This window comes from Mustelus asterias, chromosome 1 (genome assembly GCF_964213995.1).
Source record: "Mustelus asterias chromosome 1, sMusAst1.hap1.1, whole genome shotgun sequence".
Classification (NCBI taxonomy): domain Eukaryota; kingdom Metazoa; phylum Chordata; class Chondrichthyes; order Carcharhiniformes; family Triakidae; genus Mustelus; species Mustelus asterias.
In genome coordinates, this window is record NC_135801.1 from 140,502,089 (window position 1) to 140,515,122 (window position 13,034).

At 45.1% G+C, this 13,034-nt stretch overlaps 1 protein-coding gene and 1 pseudogene across 1 annotated transcript in view; one reads left to right on the forward strand and one right to left on the reverse strand.

Annotated features, from left to right (window-relative positions):
* LOC144498425 (urea transporter 2-like) overlaps positions 1-5,044 on the reverse strand; it is a 67,471-nt gene extending 62,427 nt beyond the window's left edge. The window contains exon 1 of the mRNA XM_078219538.1: positions 4,934-5,044. The gene's annotated coding sequence lies outside the window, so the exon portion shown is untranslated. The remainder of the gene's footprint in view (positions 1-4,933) is intronic.
* The window catches only part of LOC144511345 (dynamin-like GTPase OPA1, mitochondrial pseudogene), a 440,815-nt pseudogene that overhangs the window by 124,219 nt on the left and 303,562 nt on the right, over positions 1-13,034 (forward strand).

A 13,034-nucleotide genomic window follows, 5' to 3' on the forward strand; every position in this document is an offset into this window, starting at 1 on the left:
GGTATAGATAGGGTGAACAGTGGGAAGCTTTTTCCCAGGTCGGAGGTGACGATCACGAGGGGTCACGGGCTCAAGCTGAGAGGGGCGAAGTATAACTCAGATATCAGAGGGACGTTTTTTACACAGAGGGTGGTGGGGGCCTGGAATGCGCTGCCAAGTAGGGTGGTGGAGGCAGGCACGCTGACATCGTTTAAGACTTACCTGGATAGTCACATGAGCAGCCTGGGAATGGAGGGATACAAACGATTGGTCTAGTTGGACCAAGGAGCGGCACAGGCTTGGAGGGCCGAAGGGCCTGTTTCCTGTGCTGTACTGTTCTTTGTTCTTTGTTCTTACTAACTCATCTCCTGATTCCCCAAAGCCTGTCCACCATCTACAAGGCACAAGTCTGGAGTTTGATGGGATGCTCTCCATTTGTCTAGATCAGGGGTTTCCAAACTACGGCCCGCGGGCCACATCCAGCCCGCAGCGGGCTACATCTGGCCCGCAGCCAGTGGGGCACGACGGGATTCCCACTGCCGAAAACACTCCCGTGTCCGGAACCCCGCTGCTGACTCAGGATCCGGACGCGGAGACGGAAGCCACAGGCCGGACATTTGCTGCCGCTCCGCGTGGTGTCTGATGGACCCATGGGCATCCCCGCCATCTTTACCGGCCTATTGTCCAATCAGAGCTGCCGTCCTGTGACTGACAGTTCATTAAACGAATCAGCAATTGAGACATCTGTTATCCAATTGCCGCTCTGCATTGACTGAGTGACAGCTGCTTTATCCAATCTGTAAGGTCCATCTGTCTGAAATGAGCGAGAACAATGACAATGATGGCGGCAATTCAGACCAATTCAGTTATGGAAGGAAAAAAGAAAAGAAAAGTGGACAGTGAGTGCCGCCTGTTTAGTGAAGAATGGGGTGTAAAATACTTATTTGTACAAGCAGGCGATAAAGCCTGGTGTGGCATATGCAACAAAACTGTTGCAGTTTTGAAGGAGTACAATGTACGTCGGCACTATGAGACCAAACATGAACCAAGTTATTCCCAATTCACAGGAACACAGCGTTCGGAAAAATTTGAATCAATGCAACGCAGGTTGTTTTCCCAACAAGCTTTATTTACGCAGAAGATAACTGAAAATGAAGATTTAACCAGGGCCAGTTACAAACTAGCTTATGTGTTGGCTAAAAGAGGAAAGCCATTCACCAATGGAGATCTCATCAAAGAGTGTATAATGGAAGCAGTGGAAGAGTTATGCCCAGAAAAAGCAAATCATCAGTCTTGCGCCAAATACTGTTGCTCGTAGAATTGAGGATATAGGAAGCAATATATTTCATCAAATTGCAGACAAAGCAAGAAATTTTCAGTTGTATTCTCTCGCACTTGATGAATCGACTGATGTGTGTGACACATCACAACTCCTAGTATTCATCCGTGGCGTCGACAGTGAATTTAATGTGACACAAGAATTAGCATCAGTGCATAGCGTGCACAGCACAGTAACTGGAGAAGACATCTTCAAAGAATTGCAAAAAACTGTGTTAGAATATAACCTGGAGTGGAATAAACTGCAATGCGTGACAATTGATGGAGGAAAGAACATGTCTGGGGTGAAGAAAGGTTTGTTGGACAAATCACAAAAGCTTGTGAGATTGGTGGATTCTCAAAGCCCATGTTTCTGCATTGCATTATCCATCAACAAGCATTGTGCGGAAAATATGTGGATATGTCTTGCGTTCTGAAACCTATTGTTTCAGCAGTGAATTTCATTTGATATCACGGGCTTAATCATTACCAGTTTTGTGATTTTCTGAAAGAAACTGATTCTGAGTTCGGTGACTTGCCTTATTATACAACAGTTCGATGGCTTAGTTGTGGAAAGGTTCTATCACGGTTCTTTCAGCTCGGAGAGGAAATTGATTCCTTTCTCACAGAGAAGGATCGACCCGAACCACTTTTATCAAACACTGACTGGCTTTGGAAATTGGCATTTTTTGCAGACGTGTCAGGCCATATGAAACAATTGAATCTGAAGTTGCAAGGTGAAACAAATTTGATTTGTGATCTATTCGGGCATGTCAAGGCATTCAGGGCAAAACTGATGCTATTTCAAGGACAGCTGAAAGTTCATAACTTGGTTCATTTTCAAATGTTGTGAAAAATTTCATGAAGAAAGTGAAGCAGAATTTCCTTCTTCATTTGCAACAGAAATCATGAAGGACTTGCAAAAACAATTTCAGGAACGATTTTCTGATCTTGATGGAAACACAGATGAAATAAAGCTGTTTCAAAATCCATTTGGCTGCAATGTTAAAACACTGCCAAGTCAATTTCAAATGGAAATCATTGATCTCCAATCAGATGACATGCTGAAAGACAAGTATAAAGAAGGAAATCTGATCCAATTTTATAAATCTTTGCAGCCTGAGCAGTTTCCAAATTTGAAGCCATTTGCTTGTGGATTTGTATCAGTTTTTGGTACAACGTACTTGTGTGAACAAACATTTTCAAAAATTTCAAGCTTGAAAACCTCAGTTTAGCAATATTTTGAAATTAAAAAAGCAGTTCCATCATTCCCATTAATTCTGTGCAAAACTTCATGATTTGTTGGTTATGATTGAAAACTCCAATTGCCAGAATTGTGTAGAAAGGCGCAAACTGAATTTATTTTTGTTCGACCTTTGTTAATGGTTCAAGTTTATTCTGAATTTCTTTGCTTTGTTTTACTGAAGTTCTTTCTTGGGGCGTGTTTATTTTTCTTATTGTGTGCCACAAAATTGGGCAAATTCTCATTTCAAGTAAACATTTGTAAAATTTCAGTAAATAAAATTAATTAAAAAATGAACAGCCTGCTTTTCTCATATGCAGTTAAGTAATTGATTATTTTGTCAGAGCATTTGCTAATGTTTGACATTTTTACTCATTATATATCATTTCTCAGTGTAAGCACGGCATTGTTTCTTTGTAATTGTCACATTTCTCTTTTGTTCCGAATCATATCATGCTGATTACAAAGATGATCCAAATAAAACTTATTCATTCATTTAAATTTTATTCATTCATTTATAAAAATAATTTTTTTCTTTGGCCCCCGAAAATGTGTAAAATATACGATGTGGCCCTCGTACTGAAAAGTTTGGAGACCCCTGGTCTAGATGATTGAGACTTCAACAACATCGCTCAAGAAGTTCAAAATCATCTTGGACGAAGCAGCGCTCTTGATCGGCACTATATTTACCACCTTCAACATTCACTGTCTCTACCACTGAAAGTAGTCTCACAACACCAGGTTAAAGTCCAACAGGTTTATTTGGTAGCACGAGTTTTCGAAGCGCTGCTCCTTCATCAGGTGCCTTTTTTTCCGACTGGGGTAGGCACAGTAGGTAGTCTCACAACATCAGGTTAAAGTCCAACAGGTTTATTTGGTTCTCCAAGGCGGCCTTCAAGCCACACAACAACGCAGAATCGCCAAGCAGAAACTGATAGCCAAGGTCCGCACCAAGATCTTGGGTTCATGTCACACTATCTGTAACCCCCACGACTTACTTGGGCTTGCAAAATCTCAGTAACTGTCCTGGCTTGATACAATTCACACCTCTTTAACCTTTGCTTAACCCTCCCTCCACTCGCATTGTCTGCACCTGTAAAGACTTGATTACCTGTTAACACTCGCATTCCAACCATTATCTTGTAAATGAGTTTGTGTCTATATATGTCTTAAGAACATAAGAACATAAGAAATAGGAGCAGGAGTAGGCCATCTAGCCCCTCGAGCCTGCCCCGCCATTCAATAAGATCATGGCTGATCTGACGTGGATCAGTACCACTTACCCGCCTGATCCCCATAACCCTTAATTCCCTTACCGCTCAGGAATCCATCCATCCGCGCTTTAAACATATTCAGCGAGGTAGCCTCCACCACCTCAGTGGGCAGAGAATTCCAGAGATTCACCACCCTCTGGGAGAAGAAGTTCCTCCTCAACTCTGTCTTAAACCGACCCCCCTTTATTTTGAGGCTGTGTCCTCTAGTTTTAACTTCCTTACTAAGTGGAAAGAATCTCTCCGCCTCCACCCTATCCAGCCCCCGCATTATCTTATAAGTCTCCATAAGATCCCCCCTCATCCTTCTAAACTCCAACGAGTACAAACCCAATCTCCTCAGCCTCTCCTCATAATCCAAACCCCTCATCTCCGGTATCAACCTGGTGAACCTTCTCTGCACTCCCTCCAATGCCAATATATCCTTCCTCATATAAGGGGACCAATACTGCACACAGTATTCCAGCTGCGGCCTCACCAATGCCCTGTACAGGTGCATCAAGACATCCCTGCTTTTATATTCTATCCCCCTCGCAATATAGGCCAACATCCCATTTGCCTTCTTGATCACCTGTTGTACCTGCAGACTGGGCTTTTGCGTCTCATGCACAAGGACCCCCAGGTCCCTTTGCACGGTAGCATGTTTTAATTTGTTTCCATTGAGATAGTAATCCCATTTGTTATTATTATGTCTTGTTTGTGAAACAAACCCTGCACTCACCTGATAAAGGAACAGCATTCCGAAAGCTCGTGCTACCAAATAAACCTGTTGGACTTTAACCTGGTGTTGTGAGACTACTTATTTTGCCTACCCCAGTCCAACGCCAACAACTCCACATCATGTCTACCATTGAAAAACACTGACAGCATTGTGTATCGTGTACAGGAAGGTTTCTCAAACTGTTCCGGTCATAGAACCTTTTTGACCCCCCAAGTGAACAGAAGGAACCCCTGAGAAACAGTCTTATTATATTGATAAACCAAAGCACAAAAAATAGGTTTTTTTCATGCAATAGGTACAGACATACGTAAACCTAATTTATAGAAATCTTTCCTATTTCTTATATGCATACATTTACTATAATTAAAAAGTTTTCATTAAAAAAGCATACTTAGGTCTTACCTTTTTGTCGATTTTAATGGAAGGAATGTTGTTGCTCCATTAGTTCAAATGAGAAAAGTTCTGCTGGAATGCTGGATTTTCACATTGGACAGAGAGGCATGCACACTCTCACCTCTCTCTTAGACATGCGCACCCACTCTCACCCCACACACGCACACTCTCACCTCACACACACACACACTGTCACTCCACACACACACACACTCAACTTACACACACCTCACACACACTCAACTTACACACACACTCAACTTACACACACCTCAGACACACTCTCACCTCACATACTCTCACCGCATGCACACACTCACCTCACACGTGCACACCTCACACATACACGCACTCAAATTACACTCAAATTACACACACCTCACATATACTCCCACCTGATACACCTCTCATTCCCCTCACTTCTCACACACACATACACTCACTCACACACACGGACCTGTCTCCAAGACGCACTCCCTCTTGCAGCGACCAGCCCCACACCTTTCATCTTCCTCACAGGTGCTCCCCCTTCTCTCACAGGTCACCCCCCCCCCCACTCCAAACAATTCTCTCCCACAGGTCTCCACTCCCCCCACTCCATCTTTCAGGTCTTGGTTCCCGCTCCTTCTCACAGGTCTCCCCCCCCCTCACCCCCTACCCCCAACCCCTACACACCCCGCTCGCAAGTCACACCCTCTTGGAGATCTCCGCTCCCTCTCAAAGGCCCCTCTTCACCATTGCTCAGCTGTCCACCCACAGCCTGAACTTGTAAGTTGAGTTTTATGCTGTTTCCAGCTTCTCCAAATAAAAGCTGGACTCTTATTGGACAAACTGAAAAGAGCACAAAACTCAAATTGTATAGGTCAGTAGCTCAGACTGGTCTGCCACAAAATCCCTGGGAGGCTCCTGTGGACGCAGTTTGGGAAGTCCTGGTGTGGATTGATGACTTGGATGGTTTTAGACTGCATGACGCTAATTTAAGATATTGACAAATGATATATATATATCTTCTTCTGGAGGCAGCAGCTGCTGTGTTGATTCTTAAAACACCGACTGTGATGTGTGAATTGTCAAACAATATATTAGGCTCGTGTTTGCAGGAGGGATGGAGAGAGGCAGGCTGAGAAAACCCACTCTGGATCCTACTTCTCCAGTATCTTTCTTCTTCTGTTCTCTGGCCTGGAGAAAATAAGTTGTTTTACACTGAAAGAGGGCTAGGTGGCCCATCACATGATCCCCTCTTATCAACTGACCAGTCACCTAAACATGGTCATAGAAAGTTGATTTCAGATCCATAGTTTAGACATAATTAAACTATGTCTGGTATAGTTCCCTTCTTAACCAGGATTCATTGTTCAATGTAATGATGTTTAATGGCTGGTTCCACACCCTGTTGAATACATATTAGCAGGGTACATCTGTTTTTTTTAAATTCATTCGTGGGACATGGGAATCGCTGGCTGACCAGCATTTATTGCCCATCCCTAGTTGCCCTTGAGAAGGTGCTGGTGAGCTGCCTTCTTGAATTGTTGCAGTCCATATTCTGTGGGTTGACCCACAATGCTGTTAAGGAGGGAATTCAGGATTTTGACCCAGCGACTGTGAAGGAACGATGATATATTTCCAAGTCAGGACGGTGAGTGGTTTGGAGGGGAACCTGCAGGTGGTGGTGTTCCCATTTATCTGCTGCCCTTGTCCTTCTAGATGGAAGTGGTTGTGGGTTTGGAAGGTGCTGTCTAAGGACCTTTGGTGAATTGCTGCAGTGCATCTTGTAGATAGTACATACTGCTGCTACTGAGCATCGGTGGTGGAGGGATTGAATGTTTGTAGATGTGGTGCCAATCAAGCGGGCTGCTTTGTCCTGGATGGTGTCAAGCTTCTTGAGTGTTGTTGGAGCTGCACCCATCCAGGCAAGTGGGGAGTATTCCATCACACTCCTGACTTGTGCCTTGCAGATGGTGAATAGGCTTTGGGGATTCAGGAGATGAGTTACTCACTGCAGTATTCCTAGCCTCTGACCTGCTCTTGTAGCCACTGTGTTTATGTGGTGAGTCCAGCTGAGTTTCTGGTCAATGGCAACCCCAAGGATGTTGACAGTGGGGGTTCAGTGATGGTTACACCATTGAATATCAAGGGGTGGTGGGTAGAAGGTCTCTTATTGGTGATGGTCATTGCCTGGCATTGTGTGGCACGAATGTTACTTGCCACTTGTCAGCCCAAGCCTGGATATTGTCCAGATCTTGTTGCATTTGAACATGGACTGCTTCAGTATCTGAGGAGTCGTGAATGATGCTGAACATTGTGCAATCATCAGCAAACATCCCCACTTCTGACCTTATGACGGAGAGAAGGTCATTGATGAAGCAGTTGAAGATTGTTGGGCCTAGGACACCACCCCGAGGGACTCCTGCAGAGATGTCCTGGAGCTGAGATGACTGACCCTCCACAACCACAACCATCTTCCTTTGTGCCAGGTATGACTCCAACCAGCGGAGAGTTTGCCCCCTGATACCCATTGATTCCAGTTTCGCTAGGGCTCCTTGATGCCACACTCGGTCGAATGCAGCCTTGATGTCAAGGGCTGTCACTCTCACCTCACCTCTGGAATTCAGCTCTTTTGTCCGTGTTTGAACCAAGGCTGTAATGAGGTCAGGAGCCAAGTGATCCTGGCGAAACCCAAACTGGGCTTCACTGAGCAGGTTATTGAAGAGCAGATGCTGCTTGATAGCACTGTTGATGACCCCTTCCATCACTTTACTGATGATCGAGAGTAGACTGATTGGGCGGTAATTGGCCGGGTTGGATTTGTCCTGCTTTTTGTGTACAGGACATACCTGGGCAATTTTCCACATTGTTGGGTAGATGCCAGTGTTGTAACTGTACTGGAAGAGCTTGGCTCGGGGAGCGGCAAGTTCTGGAGCACAAGTCTATTGCCGGAATGTTATCAGGGCCCATTGCCTTTGCAGTATCCAGTGCCTCCAACTGTTTCTTGATATCTCGTGGAGTGAATTGAATTGGCTTGAGGCTGGCATCTGAGATGCTGGGGACCTTTGGAGGAGGCTGAGATGGATCATCCACTCGGCACTTCTGACTGAAGATTGTTGTGAATACTTCAACCTTATCTTTTGCACTGATGTGCTGGGCTCCTTCATCATTTAGGATGGGGATATTTGTGGAGCCTCCTCCTCCAGTGAGTTGTTTAATTGTCCATCACCATTCACGACTGGATGTTGAAGGACTGCAGAGCTTAGATCTGATCCGTTGGTTGTGGGATTGCTTAGCTCTGTCTATCACTTGCTGTTTTTGCCGTTTGGCATGTAAGTAGTCCTGTGTTGTAGCTTCACCAGGTTGACACCTCATTTTTAGGTATGCCTGGTGCTGCTCCTGGCATGCCCTCCTATACTCTCCATTGAACCACGTTTGATCTTCTGGCTTACTGGTAATGGTTGAGTGAGGGATATGCCGGGCCATGAGGTTGCAGATTGTACTGGAGTACAGTTCCGCTGCTGCTGATGGCCCACAGCACCTCATGGATACCCAGTCTTGAGTTGCGAGATCGGTTCGAAGTCTGTCCCATTTAGCACGGTGATAGTGCAACACAACCAGATGGAGGTTATTCTCAATGTGAAGGCGGGACTTTGTCTCCACAAGGACTGTGCGGTGGTCACTTTTACCAATACTAGCGTGCACAGATGCATCTGTAGCCAGCAGATTGGTTAGGATGAGGTCAAATATGTTGTTTCCTCTTGTTGGTTCCTTCACCACCTGCTGCAGACCCAGTCTAGCAGTTATATCCTTTAGGACCCGACCAGCTCGATTAGTGGTGCTGCTGCCGAGCCATTCTTGGTGGTAGACATTGAAATCCACCACCCAGAGTACATTTTGCACCCTTGCCACCCTCAGTGCTTCCTCCAATATGGAGGAGTACTAATTCATCAGCCGAAGGAGGACGGTACGTGGTAACTAGTAAGAGGTTTCTTTGCCCATGTTTAACCTGGAGCCATGGAGCCAGGAGTCGATGTTAAGGACTCCCAGGGCAACTCCCTCCCTACTGTATATCACTGTGCTGCCACTCTGCTGGGTCTGTCCTGCCAGTGGGACTATCCGGGGATGGTAGTGGTGCTGTCTGGGATGTTATCTGTAAGGTATGATTCCGTGAGAATGACTATGTCAGGCTGTTGCTTGACTAGTCTGTGAGACAGCTCTCCCAATTTTGGCACTAGCCCCTAGATGTTAGTAAGGAGGACTTTGCAGGGTCGACAGGGCTGTTTGTTTTGCCATTGTTTTTTCCGGTGCCTAGGTCGATGGCAGGCGTCCAGTTTCATTTCTTTGTTGAGACTTTGTAATGATTGTTACAACTGAGTGGCTTGCTAGGCCATTTCAGAGGGCAGTTGAGAGTCAACCACATTGCTATGGCTCTGGAGTCACATGTAGGCCAGACCAGGGTAAGGACGGCAGATTTCCTTCCCTAAAGGACATTAGTGAACCAGATGGATTTTTCCGACAATCGACAATGGTTTCATGGTCATCAGTAGATTCTTAATTCCAGATATTTTCCATTGAATTCAAATTCCGCCATCTGCTGTGGCGGGATTCGAACCTGGGTTCCCAGAGCATTATCTGGGTTTCTGGATTAATAGTCGAGCGATATTTCCACTAGGCCATCGCCTCCCCAAATGTTAATGTTTGACCATTTTAGAAGCTGCTGTTTTAACTCACTGACATGCTATTGTTCAGTCTTTTAAAACTTAACCTGTGGTTTCAGCCCAATAAATGCATGAAGTCATTTTTGATATAAAAAACTGCTTTTTTAACACTATGCAATTTGCCCTCATTGTGTCTAAACCAGGAATAATGTAGGAATTATAAATTAGAGTTAAATGACATACACAAGTGCACTATAAATTGAGACAGATAAAAGTACAAAAGAAAAAAAGTTTAAAAAATAGGATCTCCGACACTAATTAACTTCTGAAGTGATAAGACTTCAGACCTGGAGAATTTCAGGGCCAGGAAGTTTTTTGCAAATTAATCATCATTTAACACACCATTAAATATTTACTGACTTCTGAATGCACCAACCCTACCATTTCTGGTAGCTTTCATCGGAAACAAATGGGCAAACACCCCAACTTCACAGGGTTACGTGGATTGCAATGCTGGGCCTATTGGTGAGGTATGTTACAGTGTATCCTGTGGAGGAATGGGTTATCTTTGGTAGCAACTTTGATTCCTGCAATTAACTGCACAAGTACAGCTGACATATATCGCTGTCCACCATGCATGTCTTTGTTACTGCTATTCCAACAATATCCAATAGTTCTTGAATATATCACAATGTGGTTTCCACTACTGTGGAGAGAGCAAATGCAGACTGGGTAACTGCTTTGCAGAACATGTCCTCTCAGTCTGCAAGCATGACCGTGACCTTCCGATTGTTTGTCGTTTTAATTCGCCATCTTGCTCTTACACTCATAGTTCTGTCCTCAGCCTCCAGCAGTGTTCCAATGAAGCTCAATGCAAACTTGAGGAACAGCAGCTCATCTTCTGATTAAGCATCTACAGGTTCCTGGATTAAACACTGAATTCAACAACTTCAGATCATGAACTCTGTCCGCCTTTGTTTTTTTTTTCACCAAGTGCCAGTGTGTATCTTGTTATCGTGTTTTTGCTTTCAGACAAAGCTGTTCATTGTTCTGCCATTAACATTTACTCTGGACTAATGCTTTGCTTCTTTACTACAACCACAGGAACTGGAACATCAGGACTCTCATGATCATCCCCAACAGCGACAGACCGAAACAGCACACTGCTACACTTGCTCGGGAATTCAGGTGTTTCAACATTGACATTGCCACCCTAAGCGAGACCCAGTGGGCAGGGAAAAGACAGCTTAAGGAATAAACCCAAACACTGGAAGCTACAGATGAGCCCAAAGCATAATTTTATTCTAGCCTTGAACAATTATTGGCCCGAGTCCCAATGGACAACAAGCTGATCCTCTTTTGCAACTTCAGCACTGAAATTAGAAAGGATATAGACATCTGAGGAGGTGTAAATGGCAGAGAGGGGGTAGGGAAATCCAACACCAATGGTACTCTACTTCTGACAAAATGCCAAGAACACGGCCTTGTCATAACCAACAACTTGTTCCATCAGAGACAAGTATAAGATCTCATGGGAACATTCTTGCTCCAAGCACAGGCACCTGCTTGACTACATCGCTGTCCGAGCAAGGGACCGCAAGGATGTGGGCATCATCCGTACCATGACAAAAGCTGACGACTGCTGGATAGATCATGCTCTAATCCGCTCTGTGATGAACATCAATGTAGCCCCAAAGTATCAGTGCAACAGAAACAATGCTGCAGGGAAATCAATGCTGAGGTATTCAAAGATCCTGATAAGCCAGCGCCTCAATGTGATATCCAGTGGCCCAGAGGCGCAGAGTGTCCATAGCACCTGGTCAGTCCTCAAGGCCTCCATCAGTGCCTGCAAAGAGATGCTTGGTCACTCGACCAGGAAACAAAAAGACTGTTCGACGAGAACAACCAGGAGATAAGACACAAGCACAAGGCTTTTCTGAACCTTGAAACAGCAACCCAATTTGAAAAAAAGAAAGCCGCTTTACAGATGACTGAAGGCCAGCAAAAAACCTATGACCTATAGAACAGATGGTGGGTGGAGAAAGTTATAGAATCATAATATCCCTACAGTGCAGAAGAAGGTCATTTGGCCCATTGAGCCTACACCGACAACAATCCTACCCAGGCACTATCCCCGTAACCCCTGGTATTTACCCTACTAATCCCCCTGACACTAAGGGGCAATCACCCTAACCCGCATATCTTTGAAGTGTGGGAGGAAACCGCAGCACCCAGAGGAAACCCACACAGACACAGGGAGAACATGCAAACTCCACACAGTCATCCAAGGCTGGAATTGAACCTGAATCCCTGGTGCTGTGAGGCAGCAGTGCTAACCACTGTGCCATCGTGCCGCCCATGTGCAGGAGACCCAACAGTTAGCCGACAATCGTGACAAATTAGGTTTCTTTGCCCAGTCAAGACGATCTACAGCTCAAGCACCAAGGCCCCAGCCCACTGTTGGCCAAGAATGGAGAGGTGCTCATCAAGAACAGTGAGGCAGTCAGCAGCTGCTGGTAGGAGCATTTTAACATCTCTTTAGCAGAGACTTGGTCTTCAATGCAAGTGTCCTCAACTTCTGACTATCCACTATCATTTCAACACAGACCCAACCTGGTACGATGTAGAAAAGGTCACATGACAGCTTAAGAACAACGAGGAATCAGGATCAGATGGAATTCCTGCCGGAGCATTATAACATGGCAGAGAAGCACCATTGGCACAAATACATGACCCTGTTTCCCTTGTTTGGAAAGTCTTTTTAGTTTATTTATTAGTCACAAGTACATTAACACTAATGAAGTTACTGTGAAAATCCGTCACAATATCATCGTCACACTCGGCGACTCCGCATAGACAGTGACCCAACTGGGAATTGAACCCAGGTCGCTGGTGCTATGAGGCAGCAGTGCTAACCACTGTGCCATCATGCCAGGAGATCTCAAAGACATTGTAATCATGACCAAATCCAAGATTGATGAGTCTGACTGCAGTAACTACAGAGGAATTTCCCTGCTGTTGGCCACAGGAAAGGTTGTCACAAGAGTCCCCTTTAGTCGCCTTATCCCTCTGTCTGAAGAGCTCCTCCCAGAGCCTCAGTGTGGATTCCACCTACTAAGGGGCACAACAGACATGATCTTTACCACATGGCAACTACAAGAGAAATGCAGGGAACAGCACCAACCCCTGTACATGGCCTTCTTTGACCTCACCAAGGGTCTTCATCCACCATAGACACAATGTATGTGTGGTGAACCATAGATGGTTACGACTATGGGTACTTGTACATATGTTACTCTTGTTACTGTTGGGGTTAGGGTTGGGGTGTTCCACCTGTTAGCATTGTTCTGTGGTACACTCCGTTTGGCTCCGCCTTCTTACAGGGGTATAAAGGTCACTGCTACTTCCTAGTGGCCCTTAGTCTGGGATAGTATTGTTAAGCAGTATGCTCTATTCTTGATGTG